General features: G+C 47.7%; 1 protein-coding gene across 2 annotated transcripts in view; it reads right to left on the reverse strand.

Moving 5' to 3' along the window:
- The window catches only part of LOC138448032 (death-associated protein kinase 2-like), a 709206-nt gene that overhangs the window by 397078 nt on the left and 287858 nt on the right, over positions 1 to 24270 (reverse strand). For both annotated transcript variants that reach the window (XM_069604570.1, XM_069604575.1), the window contains exon 3: positions 15151 to 15217. The gene's annotated coding sequence lies outside the window, so the exon portion shown is untranslated. The remainder of the gene's footprint in view (positions 1 to 15150; positions 15218 to 24270) is intronic.

Consider the following 24270-nt stretch of genomic DNA (forward strand, 5'->3'; position numbering starts at 1 on the left):
ACCCAGATTGTGTCATAGCCCTGTCTGCGAGGTAGGTCTGTGACTAGATCCATAGAAACAGTGTGCCAGGGTCTGGGGGGTAGAGGCAAAGGTTGGAGCAGACCTAGTGGTCGACCACGGCGTGTTTTGCACTGAGCACATATGGAGCAGGAGTTCACATAAGCCTCCACATCGCGCCGCATCGATGGCCACCAGCACTTTAGTAGTTCCAGGGTACGTAACTGTCCAGGGTGACCATTGATGGCGGCATCGTGGGACCAAGCAAGTGCCTGATTGCGTAAATCACTTGAGGGGAGAAAGAGTTTCCGGTGAATAAATGGTAACCCTTCCTGAAGTACCAAGTCCCAATCTGTCAACTCATTTGGATGTTGTAAAACCCATTGCCCAATGGTGGATAGCATGGGTAGGGATGGTGTGCATAAACAGACTACATGACCCTTCCCTAATAATGTTTCAGGATACAAAGACAAGGATTCCCCCCCAGGAGAACGAGAAAGAGCATCCGCCTTGCCATGGGTAGTCCCCGGCCTATGTTTCACTACAAAATCATATGCAGCGAAGAAGAGATGCCAGCGTACCTGTCTGCTATTTACACATTTAAGGGAAGCCAGGTCTTGGAGGTTTTTGTGATCAGTGTACACTATGGTCTGATGTTTTGCCCCTATAAGGTGATGACGCCATGTTTGCAAAGCGTCCTTAATGGCCAACAATTCTTTTTCAGTAACCGTGTAGTGATATTCGGAGGACGTAAACTTCCTCGAGTGATAGGCTATGGGATGCAGCTGCCCCGTGGCTGAACAAGGTTGAGAGAGCACTGCACATAATGCAAAGGAGGAAGCGTCGGCCTCCAGGACAAATGGAAGCTCCGGATCCGGGTGTTGAAGCACCGAGGCGGAAGTGAACCTGGACTTCAGGGCCTCAAAGGCCTTTTGATGCTCCGGTGTCCAACAGAATGGAGCAAGAGGGCTGGTTAAGGCGGTTAGCGGTGATACAATGGAGGAAAACCCAGCGATAAAACGCCGATAAAAATTGGCAAAACCAAGAAAAGATTGTAACTGTTTCAGGTTGGTAGGGGCAGGCCAGTCTATGATAGCGCGGACTTTTGTGTTGTTCATGGATAGGCCACCCGGAGTTATGTGAAAACCCAAAAAATCCACCTCCTTAGTGTGGAATTCACATTTCTCGGGTTTAGCGAATAAGGCATGATTTTTTAGGCGTGTTAATACTTCTTTAACATGGACTATATGTTCCTCCAAGGATGAAGAAAACACCAGAATGTCGTCCAAGTAAGCCACTACGTATATGTCAAGAATATCACTAAACACCTCATTGACAAATCGTTGAAACGTAGCTGGGGCGTTACATAAACCGAAAGGCATCACCGTGTATTCAAACAAGCCCTGTTTGGAGCAGAATGCTGTTTTCCACTCGTCTCCCTGACGCATACGGACGAGGTGTAAGCACCTCGGAGGTCCAATTTAGTAAAGATGGTTGCGCGTGTCAGTTTATCTAGTAGTGGGGAGATCAATGGAATGGGGTACCTGTTCTTTATGGTAATAGCGTTCAGTTTTCTGTAGTCCAGACAAGGACGTAAGTCCCCTTCTTTTTTTGGTACGAAAAAGATGGGACTAGCAGCCGGAGAGCAGGAGGGTCGTATGTGGCCTAATCGTAAGGCTTGTTGGATGTACTCCTTTAGGGCCGGTTCCTCTGACTGAGATACAGAATATATCCTGCCCCTTGGAATCACTGCATCAGGGACTAGATCAATGGGACAATCATAGGGTCTGTGTGGCAGTAACCCTTCTGCCGTGGCCTTGTCAAACACAGTCAAGAATTCATGATAAACCGTGGGGATACCAGCCAATACAGCCCCTACAGTATGTGTCGAGGTTACACTTTGCATTGTCTGCTCTAGACGGGAAGAGGCCATTGCCCCAAGAATACTGGCAGGGGAGGATAGCATCTGAGATTCTATCAGGCAGAAGTTTTGACAAATATCAGATTCAAAGGTGACTTGACCCGTACCCCAATTGATTAGTGGGTTGTGTTGTCTCAACCAGGGAATGCCCAGAATGACACTAAATTGCTGGGTGGTGATAAGATCGAATGACATAGTTTCCTTATGGGTGTCTTGGATTATCAGTTCCAAAGGAGCCGTTTGATGCATGATAGGACCGGAAGCAAGGGAGGTACAATCAACTGCTTGCACTGGTTCTGGGTGTTCCTTCTTAATCAAGGGTAAATTGAGTTTGTGGGCCAATGCTATATCGATAAAACAGCCAGTGGCCCCAGAATCAATCACTATATGTACCTGATGTGTAAGCTCCCTAGTAGGTTTCAATGAAGCTTGTACCATGATAAGTCTGATGGGACCGAAAACGGGTTCAGTGGGGGACATGGAGGTGCTCGCCCGTACCCCCACTCTTAGGGGAGAGCCTTCTGAAAACCCTGATTGTTATTTCTTGGGCGCCTTGGACATTCTTTTACATAATGTCCGTTGATGCCACAGTAAAAACAAGAATTATCCGTTCTTCTGCGTTCCTATTCAGCCTGTGTAATGGGACTCCTAATCCCACCGACTTGCATGGGTTCAGGGGCCGACAAAGTCGAGGGTGTTTGACTTGAAAAACCAACCCCTGCCTTACGCTCAGATCGACGTGCATCAACTTGCAGGGTTAGGTCTACCAACTCGGAAAAAACAGAGGGAAGGGCCGGGATCACGGAGAGGGCGTCTTTCATAGTATTACATAGCCCTTTGTAGTACACAATGGCTTTCTTTTCCTCCGGCCATGAGGTCTCTGCAGCAAGTTGGTTAAAACGTGTTATATATTCAATAAGTGTTTGTCTGCCTTGTGAGAGCTCTAGTAGTTCCAAATCTCGGGATTGTGCTTTATACCTGGTATCGAAAACCTTAGCCATTTCAGTTACTAGAAGATCGAAATCATGTAATGCTGGATGGTTATTTTCCAGTAACGGGTTCGCCCAGGTAGCTGCCACGCCAGACAAATGAGAAAGAAGGAAGGCTGCCTTGGAGACGGAATCTGGAAAAACTTGGGGTCAGTATAAAAAATGTAGTTTACACTGGTTCAAGAATGTGCAGTATTTCCTTGGATCACCTTGGAATCGTTCTGGGGCAGCAAGGGGAAAGGAAGTAGGAAGTAATACAGGAGTGGGAGTTGTGGGCGGAGCGGGTGGAGGCTGGGCTTGAGGAGCGTCTTCAATCTCGGCATCAGCCGGTAGAGGATGGCGTGTGCTTTGCAAGGTATCGAGGCGGTGGTGGATTGCCGTTGTTGCGGTGACCATATCGGTCCTAAGGGCAGCAACTGCCTGCATTAAAGCGGTCACGGGGTCCCCAGTGGAGGGATCCATAATCAGGATGACCAAAAAGGCTTCTCAGTCTGTTCTGACCTTGATAGTCGTGCCGATTATTGAAAACCTCCGTCCCCATGTACCACACAGACAGAATGACCAAAAACTGTATGTGCAATCTTTGAGGCCACAGGTGTAGTGAGCCATCGACTGGAACCAGGAAACGCCGGAAGAACCCTTTTGACCGCTGTAAGGCAATAGACGGTTATCACGCCAATGCAATATGGACACAGTAATAAGGATTTGATTGAAGCAAGGCTTACCTAGGTGTACTGTGGGCCAGGTTGTCATGCAATAGGGGCAATCCGCAGAGACAGCGGGTCGGGTTTCAGAGAGGCTAGGCTGGCAATTCCACACCTGAGCAGGTTGAAAACAAGAGTCCAAAAGAGGAGTTCAAAAACACGGAATGGGGTCGAAACCAGTTCAAAGCACAAGATCCAAGCAAGGGATAGTTTGTTTGTGCAATCGGTGAAGAAGGTGCAGGGTCGAATACCTTTTAGAACCAAGCAAGAAAAGTTCCAGGGCAAAAGTAACAGATGAAGCCAGGAAGAAGTAGGGTATCCAAAAAACAGTCCGTGATCGTAGAGCCAATGAATCCTTGATGAAAACAATAACACCAAACAGTCCTTACGAGAAGCAGCTGAGAAGCGCTGCCAACATGGTTTCCGGCGCTTTTGAATGTTTAGTTGTAGTCACATGATGCAAAACGCGGCAGCGTGGAAAATCACGTGATGGCAAAGGATAAACGTGATTGACAGCAGTTCATCTCACTTGACGCGTGAATCGCTGTGTTCCTCGGCAGTGCCATAAGATATACGAGATTTTCCACTGGAGTTGCCAGGACAATGAAGGTCGGAAAACACCTGGAAAACCAGTCATCCTTCTCCAGTGTTGAACAGAAGGTCGTTTGCCCCGATGTGCAGTAAGAAATGTGCCAGGTAAATGTGGACTGATCATGGGTTGCCTAGTGGGTTGCCTAGTAATGGGTCTATTGGGAGACGTGACACTCTTGAAGGGGGTGGAGGGGCTGGAGGGTTAGAGGGTTAGAGGGGTGGGAGGACGTGCAGTTGCCCACAGTATCACTTCCAAGTTAGGAAGCAAACCGCTGCAGCATTGGGCGAGCTATGGGAGGGGGTGTAGGGTTGGTGCCACCCCTGACCCCCTCGGTTCTCCTTTCAGATCCACATTTGAACCCCCACCTCCTCGGCTACCTGCAAAATAGTGAAATGGTATGCATCAATGACTTTTAAAAGCCCTTCACACCTCTAGAATTAAAGGCATTGTTTTTGCCAGTCCTGTAGGCAGGGCTGCCCAGATCACCACCCAGGGCGCCATTAGCGGAGTAATTTAAGCACTCCCCCAGTACCCAGACCCCCACCACACCCACCTGTGCTGGCGTGGTAGGAAAAGGAGGGGTAGGCGCCCTATTGAAATTAGAGAAGCCCAGAGCGTGGAGCATTTAATAACAATAGGGTGCTGATGCTTTCGTATAGGCACCCCATTGAGGTGATTACCTCCCTGCTCCAACACAGGAGTGGGGTGGTTTTCATTAGAAATCCCCCACTGGCATAGACGAGGGGCGGGAGTGGGCGCCACATGTTTTCTTTCACTGCCCTGGGTGCTGCCACTACTAGGGCCGGCCGTGCCTGTAGCCCTTATGACCTCAGTTCCCTCCCCCCAGTATAATGCCTCTGAGGACAGTGCGACACGAAGGGGAGCTCTCGCTGGGATTCCGAGGCATCCCTGGCACTGGACACAAAAGTGGTGACTGCGCCATTTTAGCCATAAAACATCAAATGTGGCCCCCATTGTAAATCGGCATTGCAGCCCTGCAGGGGTTGCAGGCATTTCCCTTGCAGCACAGCCTGCCTACGCCAAGGGGCAGAGCCCGCATGTTAATGTACGCGAGGCCACTCAGCCGCAGACGATCCATACTTGTATTCATATCTCGGCGCTGCATCAGCGACTCCAGGATCGTGATAGATGTGTTAATCACCGAGCTTTCTCCAGAAGCATTTCTGCCAGGATACAATCTCACAGTCAGCAGAAGCCACCTCCATTCATCCCTTTGTAAATGGCGCTTTCCAAAGACAGACGGTACCAACCCTGCACCTGCCTGGCGCAGACACACATTAATGCCGCATTAGTGAGGATAATCACACCCACACATCACTCGAATGTACCCATCGCACAAAGATTGAGGCAGCATGGAGAGATGTTCCCGGGGAGGGCGCCAGGGCCTTTTAGATGTTTTAGTTAAAATGGGATCGAGACTCAGGGGGACCCCCGAGCAGCTTCCCCCATGTTGGCAGTCTAACGACACAGGAACATATTTCTTTAATTCAGGACATCAAATGTGCCCTTTGCTGCACACATGTTACAGGCTGCCCTTGCTGTCACCCTCAGGCTGTCGCCTTATTTCAAGACCTTAAATGTGCACTTTGCAGTGTGCACCATGCCGGCTCCCTTTGCTGGCATACAGCAGCATTGTTGTCATTAACTCCCGTTAGGTCTGCATTCAGGGAGGGAGTGGGGGGGGACTAGGCAAACATTTTGGTGGCAGGGGCTAACCATTCAAATGTTGGGAGAGGATTGCCAATATCAGAGAGTGGGGGAAGGGGTAAACTTACTTCTGTTGGAGCATCTAACTTCTTTACATATTCTAAGGAGACTATTCTAGTGCAACTTCAACGCTACAAGCAGCTGACCGTCACCTTCAAGTCTGAACGCACACACTTAAGAACTGCTGCGAGAATGAGCTGTCTCCGGTCCCCCCCCCGCCCTCTACCCTCCCAATTTAAGAACTGCTGTGAGAATGAGGTGTCTCCGCCCCCCCTCTACCCTCCCAATTTAGGGAAGGGCTAAAGTCCAATCTACCCAATGGTCACTGCACCACTGTCTGCTTTAGCCCCTTGCTGACAAAAGGCAAGAAATTACTTTTCAGTGGACAGTCAGTGTTTCAGCTCCTTGCTAGCTACGTGCCCCGGGAAAACCTGCAGCTATTTACGTCCTTGCTACATTCCTTTGTACCCACTAGATTGCAGCCACCCCACTGGTGCCTCGGACTGTTTTCGCGAACTGTAGGTGAGGTTGGGGGGCAAACATATTGAAATGCCACCCCACGGGCCCTGACAAATCTGCTGCCTGCCCTGGATGTCAGTTATCTGCTCTTTGAGAAAAGATCTCTGAATGGTTTGGGGAGCTACTTTCAACGTTTCTTTTCTGAATAGGTTTTTTTTGTTGGACTGCTATCGATGTCCAGTTTTTGGGGTGATTGCTTTTTGGGGGGGCTGGGGTATTTAGGAAGATGTTTTTCACTATTTTTGAATTCATAGACTCCTTATTTTGTGCTAGTTGGGTGGAAATGGTAGTTTTATATTCCTTTTTTTTATAGTGAGGCCTCTGCCCATTTACACTTAGATTTCTATTAAAAGGTTCACATTTTGGCAGGCGATCAGTTCATGAGCCTTTATTTGATGGTTTGCCGTTTCGTTTTTTGGAGGTGGACCTTTAATAAAGTGCTAAGATTCGGTTACTTGATGAGGAAAATACATGTCGCAGCTTTTGTGTCTATTTGGGTAAGCATGGCTTTCCTACGCCTGACTCGGACCTTTAATCCTATTGGCAGACGGTAGCCCGCTGTCCCCTCTCACACGTGTTTGTCAGGGTGGAGCACTGGGGCTCATCACTACTTTTGTGTAGTCCTGGTCTCCCATTGAAAACTTTTTGTCTCCCTTAATGAATTGGACTCACAAGAATTTTCGGTGCACGCCTGTTTATGAATTAGATAAACATTTTCTGAATATGTATTGCTTTTTTCAATGCTTTTGTGAATATGAACATTTATTTTGCTGTTACTTTTGGTGATTTGTGAATTTATTTGTGTTAATACCATCTCCTCGCACAATGTCAAAATACCTGTAACACAACGGTTTGCAACATTTCTCCTGATACATTTCATTTGTACGTTTCTCAATTAACTTGGATCCAGAAATTTGGGATATAAAATAATGCAGTTGATGATGCTTTCATTAATTGTGCTCATCAATTGGGATTGAAATTGTTGATTTGAAATTAAGAGTAGTTCCCAGACAGGAACAATTCTTATGCACTTTGATGTGTCATTACCCCAGTTCCTGTTCTGTAGGGGTGCCTCGCCCTTCTGTAGGTTGTTGCTTTCCTACATCATCATGCCTGTTATGGCTGCCGGCGTGCCTATCACACGCCTCTCCCTCTAGGGGGCGCCGTCATCAGTTCCTGAGGAGACGGAAGGCAAAGGCCAATGAGGAGCAGCTTCAGCCCAGTCACCTGGTCAGTCCCTGGGTTTAATATTGGAAAGGAAGCCTTCCTTATATCCAAAACAGCTCATGTACCATGCCTGCTCTGTGTGTTCATCCTGCTGTCACCCACCAAACAAGACATGGTAGCCCAAATGGGTCAGCCCTCCATGCCCACTGACATTTGAAATCCACATGAGGCCAACCTGACCTTTCCATTCCTAGCCTAACCCCACATCTCATTCCACTTTATTAATTCTCATTAATGCTTCTCATCTCTTGGACAGTCCCAAACACTCCATTGTGCCTCCCAACCCGGAACAGGCAAGCACGGACCCAAACATCCCGGCCAAATGTGCAAAGAAGTGTGAAACAGTTGCAGGTGCTCACCCGCCTTCACAGCGGCTTGGGTTTCAGGGTTTGTGGGTTTCAGGGTAGAGCTACTCGCTCCCATGGATGAGGGCACGACAGTGTGCCACTTCTTGACTAGTCTGCTGCCTTTGATACCACTGCCTACACGGTTATCCTATATCCTCCCTCCAGACTACGTGGCAGTGCTCTCAACTCGTTGGCATCCTCTTTGGAGAATAGGTTAACAAGGGGTTTAGTTGGCGGGTTACCCGGGGCAGAGCTCGGCACTCTCCGAAAACTGTTTGAGAATGGGTACTGCCAGGGGTCCCTTAGGTCCCCTAGTAGCCCCGTCCATAGGTTGCTTGAAACCAAGCCACTTTTTTCTACATCCACCAGCCTCTAGCATCCTATACACGAAAGCTTCAGTTTTTAGAAAAAAAGGCGGCCTTCCCATGTACCGCCTTTCCTTTTCTTCCATATTTCTGACAACAACCCCCATCAGGCATCCCTTTAACTAAATAGATGCAGGGATTATCATCGTAACAGCCCATGTGAAAGGGGGTTGATTGCTGCAAATGGATGCCTGGCAGGGGTCAGCGCCACAATTAAGGTGGGAGTTGGCACTTAATGCCGTTTGCTGCCTGTTAGGCGATACCCATTTTGGCCACGCCCCCATCAAAGCACCCCTCGATGCACATATACCATTTGAAGCACTGGAGCCATCCCAGGTCAAGCTCATTTCATGCACAGTGCGTCAAGAATCAGTACTTTCAGAATGACTTTCCAACATATTCATGTCTCCATCGGCTCACGCTATTGAAGCCACTGATACTATTGGCCACCTGTAGGCTGCAGGCCCCCTGCTCAAACAAGGTGAAAATGTCTGAGCAATAGAGCTGATTTGGGTCCGAGTGACATGACCGAGGTTCAGACTTGGTTACCCAAAGGGCTCCCTACCATCAGCCCCTGCTTTAGGAAATCCATTCTCTCCATTAAACGCCCTGGTAGTTCTATTGGCCACCATCGGCTTGAGCTACTGAAAGGTCACACATGCTGAACGCAATTATCCAAGGTACTGTACTCCCAAGCGTCTATAGATGTAGGCGAGGTCGCTCTGTTATGTGTGGTTAATGTTCAGGGGAGTAAGAACGCTCGCTCGCTGCCAGCCACCAGCCTTCAAGATATAAACAATATGGAAAAGAAATAAGTACATTGAAAGATAAGGCATCACAGTGGAAGCGACCAAAGATGGCTCGAAGCTGTATAGAAAGAAAGAAAGCATGTCTGCTCGTCACCTCGGCGTGGGAACGCATAAGGATTAGCCTTGTGTCTGCACCCCCTCAGCGCCCATGTGTGTGCGTCTCTTCTAGTGAGCCCGCCTTTCTGTTCGTCATGTCGTGCTCTGGTTCAGTCCTTCCGTTTCCATTTTTTAGGTGGGAAGAGGAGTCCTAACCAGTTCTTCTCGCCTGCCCGAGAAACTTGGATGTCAGTGGGTGTGAGAAGGTGTGTGTGTGAAAGTGTGTGTTCTTCATGTCAGTGTTCTGTGCCTAGATTCCAACACAGTCTCGGACTGGCCTACAGGGCAATAGGTTCATGACCTAACCAAAAACACAACATGCAGCACAATGATATATGTTCTAACGTTTGCAGGCGGTTCTTTTTCTGGGAGATGGACCTAGATTATTTTGCCACAGTCTACTTGGAAACAAATGAAGACACAGAATATGTCAACATTTTCTCACTTCCGGCACTGAGACAAAAAAAATGGCGCGTAAAGTACAGAAGCGCGAGTAGTCACTATTTTACAGAACATAACTGGCTTTGTTGACGTTCACACTGTCCATTTAAAAATAGAAGTCATGCTAAAAAGAAAGGAAAAATGAGCGCGCAATTCATAACGGCGTTGGTTAGCAACATTGATGGAATGGCCAGTAGCCCGTTGCTGAGCATTCAATCCCAGAAAGACGAGATCAAAAGCACATCTCGTGGAACAGAAAAATGAATGCATCTCACCCTGCTCCTGACTACAGTGATATCGATGTTCATGAGACATTAATTGTAAGAATGTTGGGAGTCGGGTCTGTTACAGAGCGGGCTATTGGCATCAAGCCGGCCCACGTGGTGCTATGGGACACCAGTACCTTATAGGCCCAGTGCCTCAGGAGGTTGCCGGGGGACACCCGCTCTAAGTGGGGGCAGGGCGGGCCATACCCTGAACATGCAGACCATTGCCACTTTACTGGCACGAGGGCCCCACGGCATCATGTGCTCACACGGTGTGGGCCCCTGCAGGCCTAAATGAGAGAAGGCCTCAGTCGTTCCTCTTTGGAAGTTTGCAGCCGTTCTGCGGCACGTGCCTGCAGGCGTTTGTTTTATTAGCTTGGGCCATGACAGTCATGGCCCATCTTAAAAGGGTAATACACATGGGAGGGCTACACACATCACTGCCCATCTTAAAAGGGCAACACACTTGGGGTGGGCCACACACCACAGGGTCAGAGGAGGCCATGTAAATTGATGAGTTAGGGTCACTGTTGCTGTGTGAAAGCACACAAGAGATGTCGATTTGCACGTGCAAGTCGGGGTTACTCGCGGATGGGCAGCGCCCCCCCCCACACTAGTTAGAGGGAGGACTTAGTCCCCTTTAAGCTACCTGAGGGGGGAGGGCTCAGAGGCCCATTTAAGCGTGGGTCTATAAGGCGGCGCTACCCAGCAGAGTCTCACGCTCGGATGCAAAGGCTTGTTGCAGTTCTGCCTCTGCTTGGTTCAGGCGTGCTTCCCTGTGCAACTGCACCTTAATGGCAAAGCCCCCACACTGGCTACTCAATGAATCTTCATTATTCACCCGAATTAATACAAAAAAAACGAAATCAAGTAAGCTGTTCAAATGGCTGTATTCTATTTCCACAATGTTTGCTAGCATGGCAAGTAAACACGTCGTTGCTCTGTTGAACTGCAGATGTACTCATGATGCATGACAGCAAGCTGCATGGCTGGGTCAGAAGATGACAACAGCAGGGTCTAGCTCCTTGCGAATATGTCTTTAAAGTAGTACGAGAGTTTACAGAGATCTGAAGTTGCCCTTTGTCAGGTACACCTTTGTCCTGGCTATAAAACTCACATCACTTTGCATTCTGGTACTTGCAGTTCTGGATATGTAAACCGAAAATAACACTGTTTCAAGATATCAAAATCACGCAAGCTAAAAGTCAGGACCTGCAGATCACAAGTGGACGCTACATATTATTATTAATGAGCATGATCAATTCAGGAGTAGGTAAAACAAATGGGCCGTGGTTCATCAGAATGACCCAGGCCCCGGGCCGCATGAAATGCGGGACGATAGAGGGTCTGGGAGTTTAGGCGCAGGGTGGGGGAAAACGGCGCAAAAGCGTAGGGAGGGGCGTCCGAATGGCGCCACAGGAAACAAAAGCCCAGGAAGAGCAGGAAACAGCACCTGGGTAGGTGCAAATTATAACAGCAAGGGGCCAGGGGGGGGTAACCCGGCCGCCCCCAGGAAGGAACAAAAGGCCGGGGGGGGGTATAAGTAAGCCTGGAAAAGGAGAGCACCTGGGTAGGTGCGAATTGTAACAGCAAGGGGTGAGGGGGGGTAACCCGGCCGCCCCCAGGAAGTAACAAAAGGCCGGGGGGGTATAAGTAAGCATGGAAAAGAAGAGGCAGGACAAACCAGGTAAGAGCTCACCTCTCTCGGGTAGGCTCTTGGTACCTGGAGAAGGGGAAGGAAAAACGTTTGCCACCCAACCCACCCTACAATAATAACGGAATAAGAAGGGTGCAGGCAGGAGCAGGTACGGAAAGTACTCTCTCGGTACACGGACCGAGAAAGAAGGAGCAAGCAGAAGTAGGAACGCCGAGTACTCTTTCGATACACGGTCCAAGAAAAGAAGGAGCAGGCAGAAGAAGCAACGCCGAGTACTCTTTCGGTACACGGTCCAAGACATGTCGTAGGCGGCATGTGCCCAGGAACGAAGGCCCAGAGATAGCAAGGACGACTCAGGAGGAGCCTTGGGCAACTTCGGGACTGGACACAATGTGCCCAAAAGCATATGGCAGTGTAATTATTTGGTTGTGTTGTATTTTCTGAAAGAAAATAAAATGCTTACGGCCTACAACTTTTCCATACACATAAATTGTCTGTGATTATTACTTAGGTAGGGATCTGGTAAGAGAAGCAAAGTGAACCCACACTACTCAGCCTATGAATAGGTTGGTTGGAATTCAGCGTTTCCTCCTCAGCAGTTACTTTTCATGGAAACCTTTCATGTCCATGCCCTTGGGCTTACGTTGAACTTTATAAGTTCGGATAACATAACAGAGTACTACTGGTGTCAAAAATAAAGTCAATTTAAACCAAGGGGACACATATGCCCACATTTACTAAAAGTGTACAGCATTTCCCCGTATGGACTAAGCAGCTGCGCCAGCCCACGAGGGGGGGCGGCAGAGGTACAGCTGCTTAGTGGGCTGCTCCTCTGGCTGTCGCTCCACTCCTCGAGCTTGTGATGGGAGGCAGGAAACGGAAGGGCGCAGCCAGGTAAGGATGGGCAGACTGGGAATAGCCTCTTCAGCCCTGGATGGGCCTTTAAATTTCCCAGACGCACAAAGGTACAACCCTTTCTTGTTGGGCAGCTGGAATGGTTCAAACACCTGGCGCCCAAGAGGTTTAGAACAATTGGTTAGGTAGAGTAGGTGTATTAACGTTCTTTCTGCTTTGTCACAGATGCTGAGCTACTGGGCGATCCTAGCCGACGGGGAATCATGCTTGCCGCGAGCATTACCCGCTGGCTGCAGAAGCCAGGGCGGGTGCGACAGGTACTTTTACCCACACGCACAGTTGGACTTAGCAACTGCAGAGTGGCCTTGGCTTCACTCGATACAGGGGTATGGGAGTGACCAGACTGTTCCTGGTAGAAAAGGCTATCAGAGGCAGGCATTAAACTGGAAGTGACGTAGTTCACCCAAAAGGAATGTAAACCAAGGGATTGGTTCACTGGTTGAAAAACCCAGGAAGGGTGACGGCCACCCTGGGGTTAGGTTTAGGGCCTGCTTCACTGGGGCCTGTGCATTTCTGGGATCACCCGCAAGTTGACTCTTTAATAAAGGAGCCGGTTTTCTTCTCCAAATAAACGACTGTGTGGAAGTTATTGAATGTACACTATTCTAGTGACCTTACTGGGGGTGAGCCTCTCTATGTGCCCTTGTCGGGGTGTGGACCGCAATGTGACCTCACTGTTCTCAAAGGTACCGTCGTCGTCAAGGATCCCAAACAGCTGGAATGAGTTCAAGTTCGGGGAATGTGTGCTGTGAAACCAAGCAAGCATAGCCGCCGCCTTCCACCTACAAGCCGAGATCCATGTCCCGCCCTACGACACTGATGCCCGAGGCACCTGTTTGCAGCCAGCAAAGGCTCTGCCGGAAAGAGTGTGCGCCTCCACCTGCAAACACCTGCACGAGCCTTCACCCAAAATCAGAAGCAAAGGCATGTAGACGTATAAAGAACTAGTGAGGGCTGCGAAATTCCGACATGTGACTGGACTACTCCTCATCTCTACTGGCCCATCAGCAAATCTCCATCTTAAGAAATATCTTAGGCTCTGCCCAAACTTTCCGGTCTCCCAGAGGCACCCGTTTATTGAATGCCTTGTGAAACTTCCCAAATTGTACAAACGCTGCCCAACTTTAAAGACATCACAGGCCCCAGCCTGCCTGCAAACCTTCCATTTTAATTAGAAGCTTTGTCTGACAACCGGATGATGCTTCCCCGGTTCTTTGGCCTTTCACTGGTGCCAGCATATGGGAAATATCCAGATTTTCTTCTAGGTCATGGGATATGTGACTGACTCTGCCCATCCCAATCAGCCTGACAGTGCTTTCAGTGTCTAGGAATATCATAATTCCCCTGGCGAACTGCCGAAGTTCAGATAGGAGTTCTCGGCTGAGGGTCCCCTAGGTCGGTCTTTGGTTTATTGAGTGGCAAAACGCTTGTGCAAGATCAAAATGTCACTTCCTGGGGCAACCAGTGAAAAAGGCCTCGTTGTGGCGCCTCCTTAAACGCTATGCCTTTGGGGGGCCGTTCTGTTAAATCAGGAGCCTAGATGGCTGAGTACACTGAAAAACAGCAGTTCAAAACTAAGAAATAGTGCTGCCACTAGAGCTGGGGGAGCCAGGGGTTTCATGGGTAAGGCCGAGCCAGGGCCGATCCGACTCAGAAAACGGGAGTCTGAGGGAGCTCTCCCCACAGTGAAATTGTTTTGAAATGAGGAGTGGAGATGGTGCATTTTCTAGCACAACTTTCAAGAAAGGTAGAAAAAGACCTATGATATAAGCAGTCCTCGGAGGAGAACCCCCCACATAATTATACTACCAGAGATGCCAAGTTGTGGACAGTAGACAGTGCCATTTTGCAGCAATAAATCATGTATGTGCTCATCTCCTACAGGGGCACAAATATGCTCCCATCATTAAGGCAAGTGATGGGTAAAGTGTGCCACTGCCATCCCATAAAAAGCTTTCTACTTATATAATGTTCCTGCAGGAATTACAGCCATCTTAAATAATGTGACAGAAGATTTCATAATGCCCATGACTTTCCTGGGTTGGGTAGTTAAAAATACAAACCGAATTTGCTCCAACTCAAAGTGTATTCAAGTGTTGCCCAAATACTCAGTGAATTGCTCATTGGATATGTAATGTGCCAATTGCCTTGGGCGATGCTTAAATACACCTCCAAATGTGTCCACTCAATGCACCAGCTTTGCTGTAAAAGAAATGGCATGCACCATTTTACATTGCCAAGTCAGTTTAAGCTTTCCCGGTGCAGTTAATAACAAGTTGTTAATGCCGTACCATTGACAACAGTGCTCTCATATTTGCGTTTCCCCAGTTGAGCATTGCCATGCAATTCCATTCCTAGCAATGTTGACCCACGTAGCACGCAGTCATGTTGGTACCCATTGTGTGCCCAGAAAACAATGTTATCCCAATGTAATTCCCAGAAGAAACACATTGACAGAACTCTTGGGGTCTAGTCTCCGCTATCCCCACTAGTGGACGCTAGAACCAATTGGTCCTTGTACTCCCTCCCTTCTTCATACCCACAGGTTGGGATCCAGTAGCACTCACGCAGGCTTACCTATTGATCCAGAGGGAACCTCCTATCTTCTCTCTTGTAAGAAACACTTCACATTTACACTGGAGTCCTGCAAAGAAAGCAGACATTGCATTAACATCTGTACCTGCTCTGCAATTAATAGAGGCAGAACCTATAGTGAATCCTATACCCATAGAGTACAGACTGCCAATGTGCATGTCCAACAAGATAGAGTCATAAATGGCCACAGTGGAGAGTCTTGCAGGTTCAGACGTCAGCATACGGAGCCTCGCATGCTCACACAGTGCACAGCCTTGCATGAACAGGGAGAGAGTTCAGAGCCTAATGTCCATTTAATGTGCTATGGCAGGCATTTATTATAAGCAAGACGTTAATGCAAACCAATAGAGTGTTGTGCATTTTGAATTCTTCCCCCAAAGATATTTTACTATTGCTTAGGATGATGCAGTAATATTAATCTTATCACAGTTTCATATAGTGTTTCATGATGGCGTCCTCCCAATCCTGAAGGCCATAAAAATAGGGGTTAAACTGCAACTTAATGATACAAAGTTTAGCGCTCTCTAGAAGGCTGAGTAACCCCTGCTACGATTTGCATACCCGTGTACAGGTTACACACAGATCTCTGAAGCAAGTGCTTAACCTGCAGAGCTATGCGAAACCTCTACACAAAAGGTAAGGTGCTTCCCCAGTGCACACTACAGCCACATCTGTGGGAAAAAGAAAAGAATTGACTAAATATGTGAGGAATACCCCAGAGTGAGCCCCAGCCACGGGCCATCCTGCACTGGCCAATATGCTTTGACTGGGGCTCACTCCAGGGAATTCCTCATCCATTTAGTTAATTCCTGTGAGCACTCAGATGTTCACTCGGCAATAGGCCAGGCTAAAGAAGTGTGGGGCGCACATTTCAACATGATGGTTGCCCCCCTTACTTAAAGTGGAAAGCAGTCTGAGGCGCACATAGGGGGCATACATTATAATGAAGATATAGAGAAGGTTAATAGCTGCCAATTATCACGAGACTGCGAGCGAGCAGGGAGCTGAAACATGATGTAAGCAGCAAAAGAAGGATTCTGGGCCAGAATCCTCTAGGCACTCAATACTTATGAATCCTTCTCTTGCTGCTTACATGCAGGCAGCCCTACCAGCGGAGGGCGGAGGGTGCTCTGCACAAACACGGTACAAAGAACCTCTTTGTTTGTCCTGTGTCTGTGCAGAGCAGCCTGAGCTCAGGTAGGGCTGCATAGCATTACTCCTGAGTAGACTATGAAAAATGTGGTTACAATATCACTATTATGTGATATACATTTCATGCAAGAATGGATCACCATATGTATCGTTGATATCAGTGTGTATAGGCCCATATTACCAAATTACTGAGAATGCAAGCAGATGTCCAACGCCAAATGATAATGATGTGTTATTATAAAGCACTTGTGCTTAAGCGCTTTCTATAGAACAAATATACATAGAATATCACCCAACCTGTGTTGCTACTCATTTATGGACCTCATAAAGATGAAAGGCTGAGTTGAGGTGATTAAGAACAGACTAAATCAGTGACTCACCCCCTGAAGTGTGGCTGAAATAAACTTTTAATGAGTCTAGCAATTATTGTATAGAATTCCAGAAAGACACATTATTTGGTATTCCTATTCTTTCGTATTTAGGGTCACTGCTCAAAGTGTTACAATTGTGCAAACCCCTGTTTTAAATTTCTTTTTGAGAGTTTTAAGAGGCCTGAACAAGAAAGACAGACACTGCAGAAACCAAGAGTGACATGGCGCTGGTCACAGCCCAGGAGCTTACATTTTTAGGGTTTGCAAGGGAGACCACAAGGGTAGTAAGGAAGACCTCAGGGGTCGCATTTGCGAGACCTCATGGGCCGCAGTTGAGACCTCTGGCGACCCCCAAATTATGTCCTTGGTAGGGCTGCCTGTAAGCATGTCCGCACTGTGCCCATGACAGTGGTGCAACACCATTGTAAATGCAATTGTTTATTTGTAAAGCACTTATACACAAGTGAAGTGCTTCAAAGCGCTACAAGGTGGGAAGGGAACAAGGGAATACAGTCATTTGTAGGCCTTGAAGATTCCGAATGATCTCAACAAAAAAAACTAGCATACTAGACCAAGGCATTTCAGCTAGTGCAAGTGCATGACAGGACGAATGAGAGGAGGGGAAGGGGGAGCATCCAACCAATAAACTACCGTACTATGCCTAGAGGCTTGTCAGATAGTACAAGTGCATGACAAAGAGTGGGGAGAGAAAGGGAGCGGGGACAAAGAGAAAAATAATCTACCATACTAGGCCTGGCAGTAATCCGCCTATGCTTGAGTATTTCAGGTACAACCAAGCACGGGGAGGGGGGACGGGACAGAGGGAGGCCAGGACAGACAGACTTGCTAGGCCTAGTACGTTCAAGGTGGTGCAAGTGCGCAGACAGGAAGTGTGAGGGGGTGACAAGTGCAGCCGATCCGGCAAGGGCCTGGGTTAAGTGCAGAGTGGTTGACCCTCTCGTGGAGCGAATTCCAAGTGCAGTAGTGCAAGGCAGGGTGCGGAGGCCTAAAGGCAAGTGCAGGACTGGAGGGGCGCCTGGGACCTGTGAGACTCTTGAGGTGCACCAGGGGATCAGTCAGCAAACTGAGCAGGTTGGGAAGAGAAAGAAGTATGGAAGCAGGCGAGAAGAGAAGGAAGTTGGTAGGGTTGTGGGAGAGAGAAAGAGGAAGAGAATAGGAAGGTCTCGAGGAGTTTCCGGAACTTAAGGAGGTCCGGCTCAAGACGGAGAGAGGCAAGGAGGCTGTTCCAGAGGGAGGCACCTGCTGAGGATAGGGATTTACCACTAAAATCTCTGTTTGGAAAAACGGCTTACTCTCAGAGAGTTGGAGGAGGCCGAGCAGAGGGCTGTGGGAGAGTGTTTAGGAATAGAGAAGTGTAGGTAGTTACGGCCCCAGCCCCAGAAAGCCTTGTGGATTATGCAGAGGGACTTGAACATAGAGATGACCGGGCTTGAGCCCCAACCCCCGGAATTATGGGCTATATTGACTTGACCTGGCAGACCTACAGAGGTGTGGCCAAACAGAACAGGACTCGGATGTTAAAGGGCCCCTAGGCTTCGCTGTTAACAAAGGCCCGGAAATTACTAACACAAAGCATTTAATTGCTGGCACCTGCATTCATATGCATAATTTTGTAGGCAATTGATATTGTGATGTGGGTTTAATGCTTGCATGCCAGGGGAGTGATTGGACGGGGAGAGAGGGGACAGGAGACCACTCATTCTCACAGCAGTCATGAAATTGTTGCTTTTAGGGAGAGATTTAACTGCTTGTACCATCGAAGCTGCACCAGAATAGTCTCAGTAGAATGCGTAAAGAAGTGAGATGCCCCCCACAGAGAAGTGAGCCACTCCCCCACTGTCTCTGAAGTCATCACCTCTCCCAACATTTCATTTATTATATCATAATCCCCTCCCTTTTCCTTCCTTATTTGTTTCTAAGTTTGTCTTGTTTGTCACCCCCCTGCTTATCTTAATTCATTCAACAGATCTCAATATTAACCTATTCATTATATATATATATATATATATATATATATATATATATATATATATATATATATATATATTGTATCATATGGTTAATATCTGAAACCATATACCAAGGTAAACGTTTTACGTGTTTCACTTTCTGGTTTAATCAAATGCATTCATTTTTGTATTTGCTATTGTATTTATAAAAACGTTCAATAGAAATCAGTGAACTGAAGAAAAAAAAGAATTAGAAGATGAATGCACCACCTGGCCAGGATGGCTTTACCCCAGAGTGTTAGAAACAGTATGCTAAAATAACATTCCCTCGCCAAGTTATGCAATTATATGCTATCACCAAAGATACCATGAGACAGGCACACATTTCTAAACCAGGGAAAAGCTATGTAGTGAAGCTGTTACCGTTCAATGTCCTCCTTAACACAGAGAGCCTATCCAAATGTGCTGGCAACAGGGAGAAAACAAGCAATCAACAGGGAATGCATTCAGATCAAATTGATTCCATTACAAACAAAAATATCTCCATCATGTGAGGTGGGTTATGCACATCATGCACCGCAGCCAATCCCAAGTGGGTTATGCACATCATGCACCGCAGCCAATCCTAAGTGGGTTATGCACATCATGCACCGCAGCCAATCCCAAGTGGGTTATGCACATCATGCACCGCAGCCAATCCCAAGTGGGTTATGCACATCATGCACCGCAGCCAATCCCAAGTGGGTTATGCACATCATGCACCGCACCAATCCCAAGTGGGTTATGCACATCATGCACCGCAGCCAATCCCAAGTGGGTTATGCACATCATGCACCGCAGCCAATCCTAAGTGGGTTATGCACATCATGCACCGCAACCAATCCCAAGTGGGTTATGCACATCATGCACCGCAGCCAATCCCAAGTGGGTTATGCACATCATGCACCGCAGCCAATCCCAAGTGGGTTATGCACATCATGCACCGCAGCCAATCCCAAGTGGGTTATGCACATCATGCACCGCAGCCAATCCCAAGTGGAGTCCCGGGCTGTGGCCTCAGTCGATGATAAAAAAGCATTTCATTGCATGGAATGTCTGTTCCTGTAGAACACAATGGAAATTCTGCTTTGAAAATACTTATCCTATAGGTTGAGAGACACTGTACGACACTCTCAGTGCACTCTCCGTGCACATGTGTCACGGTGGCTTGAGGTCGAAGCCTTTCACTCTGTTGAGGGGAACACAACAGGGTTCCACCTCTCAACTCTTGTTTGTCATTGCTCTAGAGCCCTTGCTCTGCAAAATGAGGAACTCTCAAGGGGATACCCACCCCTAGGGGCAGACAATATCAAAATGATGCTTGATGACGACAATGTTTCACACTGGAAGACCCAGGGGTAGATCTAGCGAAGTCCTAAACTTGGAGTAGCACTAAGAGGATATTGCAGGATAAAAGGTCAATTTCCAGAAGATTGAGTTCATCGCCCTTGCGGGGAGGAAGCTGAAGAGTGCACTGGAGAAGGCACTGGGGCTGACTGATTCACTCAGGTATCTGGAAAACGATGTGATATGATACGATAGGTTATTTATAATGCGCTTAATACGCAGAGGTTTCTAAGCGCGGACCCGGGGATCGCACCTGTGTCGCTCTGTGTCGTCTTGCTTCCAAGGCAAGCACGTTGCCCCTGAGCTATCCTCCCAAGAAGATGTGAATAGGAAATGTAGAACATGTGTTACCAGGAATTTTGATATGCTCAGAGTCAATAAATAGTGACTATAAGTAGTAAGGGGAGTCTTCTAACATTGCCTATGGGGAAGGTGGCTCTTTGAAACTGGTCACCTTCAATACCGCCCCACCATCTATTTGCATATTAATCAATTTGCAGAAATGATACAGTTAGAAAAGTGATTAATTATATTTTTGTTGTCTGGGGTGGGGGTAGATATTCACTTGTAATAGCAGCTATGTACAAAAAACAGCTACGGGGGTTGGGGGGGCTCAGAAGTCCGAGCTTCACAATCTAGATGTGGGCAACATGGTTTGCACAATTAGCGGGGGCATTTCCCCATGTTGGTCAGGCTTGATGGCCACATGCTCCTACCCTTTAACAAACTGCAGTGGGTGGAAAAATGAAAATTTCCTCACCAGGTAAATCCAATAGCAAGTAATTCCTAATGATGTACAGAAGGCTAGACATCACCCCAATGCTATCTCACAATGCACCCATTTGGCCGGGGCTTAGCTTAGTCAATAATATTTGTGGGTTGTGGTTCAAAGCCCCCCACTCCCCAACAAGCTGTGCAGTGTACCCAAGTAAAAAATGAAGTGTCTCACTCTAGTGACTACTGGACTCCTAGACCTTAGCCCCATTTACCATATAGTTCAGAGGGACGAGTAAAGTCCTTCATCTTCTAACGGGTCAACCCAGAGGCCACTAAGGCTATAACAGGCTCTCCATCAAAGGATCTTAAGGATACCAGAATGGTGACCACCCGAAGACCGCTCAGGGTCTCTGACCAGCACTCTAGTGTCACAGATGGCCTGAATAATTCATAGAGTCTAAGAGATAGTGCAAGGGGTGTTATTAAACATTTGCAAAGGACTGGTGTTGCGTGGTTGGAGGTTTTCTCTAAAGGCTGCCCCTTCCTCTCTCCATGGCCCACTATAGCCTAAGCTTCCCCAATCCCCCAGGGTGATTTTCTTTGGAGATCACGGATATCTACTATCCAATATCTTCTGTGGCTTAGCTGTGAGGACCTGAAGGCGGAAGCCTCATCTATCTTGCTCTTTCCGGGACTTCCTAAGCTATGCCTAACCCCTCCCCACAGATTCCAAATGATGATGTCAAATTGGTGCTAGTAGCAGACACCCTGATCCATTTTCTATCTCATTCGCACATTCTCTTTCTCTCCACTCGCTGATCTTGGCACTTCCCTCCCCTTCCTCCCCTCTGCTACTCTTACCCCTCCTGACTCTGCTACTCTCACCCCTCTTATTCTACTCAGGTTTATGGTGTCCTGCTCATACTCCCAGGGATACAGTGCTCTGCTCACACTTCTCAACTCACCCTACTCCCTCTCTCCCATCTCCAAACCACACAACGTATCATCTATGCCTCTATGTCCCAATTGTACCACACTCTCTGCTTATCCCATCAAACTATCTTCCCCCTTCCTCCTGCCCTCACCCCTACTTCCACTACCGCTTTGCTCTCTATCTCCACCCGCAACCATCATACACTCCATCATGCTCATTTGCTCCCTAATTCCACCTACACTTTCTCTTCCCTTCTCTCTGTCATCACTCTCCTTGCAATCATTTTCACACACCCCTCATCACACTACACACAACCGGTACCACTCTCTCTCACAAATGCACTCTCCAACTTTGCCACCAACTCTTCAGCACTCTGTTCCTCTGTCCATCCTCCACCTGGTCTCTCGGTCCACCTCCACACTTTCCGACCTCGCCTTTGCAACCCCCAACCCTGCCTTTCATTCTCTCCCTCAACATGCCACGTGCCTCCTGTCTCTAACCTTCCCGTCGCTCCAGCGCTCTCCAGACTCTAATGCCCAACTGGTTGCTGCGTTGTTTTGTTTGCATTTGTTTTTAGCATGTACGGGACAGCACATTGCTCCTGAGCTATCCTCGGAAATGCCTTGCTCTGTATTTTGGTAGTCAGAGGTTTACCTTTCAGTTATAAATGCAGAGCTGCAAGTGACAGAATTTAAGCAAAGGAAACAGGACTGGGTGTCCTATTCATATCCGACATGGGAACAACTTGACATAGTCTGCTGTGCATTGGTTACATTACCAATGAAGGTCAAGTACTGTGTTCACTATTTGAAACAGGGGGCTGCATTCTTTTGTTTATGTAAATAAAGAATGCAGTTTTGCAACAAAAAAAAGTAAGATTTGATTTTCTTGCAGGAAGTTTTGTAGATATTTAAAAGAACGTGTCAATCTTTTCTTTCACAAATTAAATGATCAGCTGATATGAACTTTGGTTGATCTTTAAAATGTGTCGCATTATAATACAAAAAACATGTGGAATGTGAAAGGGTCAAAGGTGACCTGGACGTTAGGTGCATGTGCCATTTGTAGCTGCCTGCTGGTTAGCACTCATAGCTATACGGCTGTAAATCACAGTTCAAAGAAAAAACGCAGTTCTGATAGCAAGGCCGGAAGCTCGGTCATTCCAGCTCTGGTCCCTGAGCACACCATTAGACCAGATAGGAGTCTCTTCATCTGACAACTAGGCAAACATGGGATCTCCAGGAGATCTGGGGTCAAGCAAGGGATCCAACGTATAGGTCACTTTGTGAAGGAACTTCTGGTCTCATTCGAAGATCACATCCAGTCATTCAACCTGGACTTTTAGAAATATCTCCCAATTCACACAAGTGCCCAATTCTAGGATTATAGACAGATCAGGCTGACACTAAGATCAAGAAATAGACCCACAAAATGGCCCGGAGGAAACAGCATTTTTTGGGGCATACATAACATTTAGAGGATACACACAATTAATGTCAGCTTCCAGAGTTTCTGACCCAACCTCACTGGTCTTCCAGAAGTCACAATTGGTATTTCTGACTTTTTTTGATTCACTCAAACATATAGGTGGTGACTTAGCTTAAACAGATTCTCGGGGATTCCAGAGCCGTCCCAGGTCGGCTTTGGAGCTTGGTTTTGTCAGCATGCTGGTGAAATAGCAGGCCATACCCTCAGAATGTTGTGTAGCAACCTGACACAGACATTAAAAACGACATAACTGCGGGAGTGGGCGGAGCCTAAAATGATTCCTTATGGGAATTCAGGACTAACAGTCTCGGCCTTAGCACTATGGAGAGATATTGATATTGATATTTTATTTCTATCGCTCTCGTACATAAGTGTTACAGAGCGCAACAAGGCAAAGGAGGGGAACAGGGGAGAACAAAACAGCGAACTTACTAGGCCCAGTGGTGCATGGGAGAGGGGAAGGGGAAAAGTGCATGGAAGGGGGGAGAAGTGGAAAGTGCGAAGCAGAGGAGAAACAGATAAATAACAATAAATAAATAATAAAGGCAACAAACAGTGGTAATGCAGCCAGCAATTTGCAAGTGCTAGGTTTAAGGCAGCAGACAGGGTAGGTCTGATAAGTGCAGGAAGAAAAAGGAGGGGGCTGTATGGGTACAGATACTGGACCCCAGTGAAAGGTGGCCAGGAGGCAGTGGGGGAGGGTGGCAGAGTGAGCAGATACCTGGGCCCAGAGGACAGATGGTGGCCAGGTGTACAGTGCCAAGAGAACAGATCAGCAGGGGAGAGGCAGAAGAAAAGAGGAAGGTCTTGAGGTGCTTCCGGAATCGGAGATGCTTCTCCTCAAGTTTTAGAGTGGCAGGGAGGCTGTTCCAGAGGGAGGCCCCAGCCGAAGACAGATCTACCCCCAGCTTGTTTCTTTGAAAAACGACTGACCCTGGGGGAGTTGGAGGTAGAGGAGCGAAGAGCTCGAGAGGGGAGGTATTTGCGGAGGGATAGCTGAAGGTATTTTAGACCCAGGCCCCAGAAATACTTGTGGACAATGCAGAGGGTTTTGAATTTAATCCTTGCATCCACTGGGAGCCAA

Source organism: Ambystoma mexicanum, chromosome 1p, assembly GCF_040938575.1.
Source record: "Ambystoma mexicanum isolate Mex_15411 chromosome 1p, UKY_AmexF1_1, whole genome shotgun sequence".
In the NCBI taxonomy this organism is placed as follows: Eukaryota; Metazoa; Chordata; class Amphibia; order Caudata; family Ambystomatidae; genus Ambystoma; species Ambystoma mexicanum.